This window comes from Dipodomys ordii, unplaced genomic scaffold, assembly GCF_000151885.1.
Source record: "Dipodomys ordii isolate 6190 unplaced genomic scaffold, Dord_2.0 Scaffold14014, whole genome shotgun sequence".
Lineage (NCBI taxonomy): Eukaryota > Metazoa > Chordata > Mammalia > Rodentia > Heteromyidae > Dipodomys > Dipodomys ordii.
The window spans coordinates 1-2,315 of record NW_012281226.1 but is presented as its reverse complement, the minus strand read 5'-3'; the positions used below and the strand labels follow the sequence as shown (position 1 = coordinate 2,315).

The following is a 2,315-nucleotide window of genomic DNA, read 5'->3' as shown; positions in this document are numbered from 1 at the left end:
TCATGAAAAGGAAAAGAAAAGATTATGTCCTTTAATACTAAAGAAAGATGGTGCTTCTTTTGATTTTTTTCCTCCTTTAAGCAGAGGAGACTTATTTCATATTAAGTCCTGTCAGTCCCTGTCTTTCCAAGACTAGCAAGAATATGATTGCTCTTTCCAGAATGGCTGACCGTCTATTACATCTCTCCAGTGTCCTTTATCTCTACCTTTGGCATCATAATCGCTTTGAGATTAAAACAGAACAATGCACTTTTCTCAACTGCTCACAGAGATCAGCCTTAATAATTATTCACCACGGTTAACTCCTAGTCTAACATTTAATAAGCTCTGATGAAAACCTAAACAAGTAATACGGTTTTCCAGGCTGTTTTTCAGCCAAATGTCCCCAAAGCAAAGTCAATCACACTGAATTCAACAACTCTAGTAATCAGTAGAGGGCAGTAACAGCACATTCAGACACACCCTTTCAAATTAAGCATTTTACAGGGATATTTTCACTTCTGATACATCAATAAATAGGACCATAACATCCACGCATAATACAGCTTGTCAGCCTCTTACTTTTGATGAGTGACTACACCACCTTTTGCTTACTTCCCATATTTGAAAAGATCCAAATCATATTTCAGCATTCAGATCAGCAGACAAACTTTCACTTTGTGATGAACTTTCCCACACTAACCTGCATGCCTTCAGAACTTCAGCAGAGCTGGGGTATATGGACACAGACATTGATGGTATGATCTGAGGACTAGGTTTGTAGCTAATCAGAAGCAAGTCTGTTTTCATGGGGCTCTGTGACTCCTCCATTCCTTCTCCGTTAATTGTGTGTAGCCCACTGTGAGGGCTATTAAGGCTGGTAATACTGTTTGTGGTTGTCTGCTCAGTGGATTTTGGAGAAGGTGTTGCTGTAGAAATGGCTGAAGATGGTGAAGAGGCAACAGAATTATCAGTCTTTGTATGAACAGCTGGGTGGATGCTATTGACTTTGTCACAGGTTCCAGTACCCACATTGTTATTGGCTTTTCCCATCAACAAGGCAGAGAGCTGAGGATTGTCTGAATTTAGTAAACCTGGTGACTTAGAATCTCCATGGCTAGGACTGCAAACAGCATCTGCCATCACCTGATGGACATGATTAGGAAGCCCCTCAACACTGGCAGTGCTGTTAGGTGTCTCTCCAGTATGCCTGCTTGTTTCAGGCACCATCAATGTGTTTCCTGAAGGCTTGCTCTCTTTGGTTAAGGTAATGCCTTGTTGTCCACCTGAGGTAGCAGTGTGAGGGGAGAGGTGATTGAGAGCAGCCCCCTGTGTTACTGAATTGCTAGGCAGAGTGGGATGTCCATTCTGATTCTGAATACCAGAGCCAGCTGCCTGGAGATGCTGGGATGGCCCAGTGGAAGAGAGAGGTCGTTCACCATTAGGACCTGCCAAATGTGAACTCTGACCTTTGTGAAGCCCCTAAAAAGAAAGAACAAATGGTTTAAATCTAATACTATGCAAATTCAGAGGGCATATACAGAATTTAAAATAATAAATAGCAAAGCCATTAAGAATAAACAGCTGTGTAATTTGATCCAATGCCTGATAAGAACCCGAAGTATTCCCCCATTTTTAGTGGCATAAATTAGTTGACACGTAGCACTAAAAAAAAAAAATCTAAGTTCTAAAATATAAATTTTCATAGAAAATCAAAGATAAACATATAATACCATTAATAAATAAAGCCATGACATGCAGTAACATAAAACAACTTACTGGGCATGATCTATTGATAGACTAATATAGAAAGTGAGTACATTAAATCTTCAATGTTACTATTAAAATGTATTGTCAGCCAGGTGCAGATGAATCATGCATGTAATCACATTTCATCAGGAGGCTGAGACCTAAGAGTATCTCCTGGGCAGAAAAGTCATCAAGACTTCATTTCCAATTAACCAGCAAAAAGCCCAGCTGAAAGCTTGGCTCAAATGGTAGAGAGCCATAAGTAAACAAGTGAAATAAGAGGGTAAGGCTGAGTTAAAGCCCCACTACTGGATTTAAAAAAAAAAAAAAGACTTAAATAAAAGATCTTTTCCAATTTAAATACTGAAGTTTATGAAATATTTTAACGAATACCTCAAAAGATTCCCTAACCATCCACACATACTTAGCAAACATTCCAAGTCTCTACTGATGACTTAAGGATACTTTTCAACTTAATTTAAAAAAAAAACGTGCTAGGCATGGGTGGTTCACACCTAGCTACTCAGGAAGCTGAGATCTGAGGATGGCAGTTCAAAGCCAGCAGGGGGAAGGAAGTCCATGAGACT

The 2,315-nt window shown here is 39.5% G+C and overlaps 1 pseudogene across 1 annotated transcript; it reads right to left on the bottom strand.

Moving 5' to 3' along the window:
• Positions 1-618: 618 nt before the first annotated feature.
• Positions 619-1,461, bottom strand: LOC106002565 (annotated as a pseudogene). The gene has a single exon (XR_001175938.1). The product of XR_001175938.1 is annotated as a lysine-specific demethylase 6A pseudogene (transcript).
• Between the last annotated feature and the right edge of the window lie 854 nt (positions 1,462-2,315).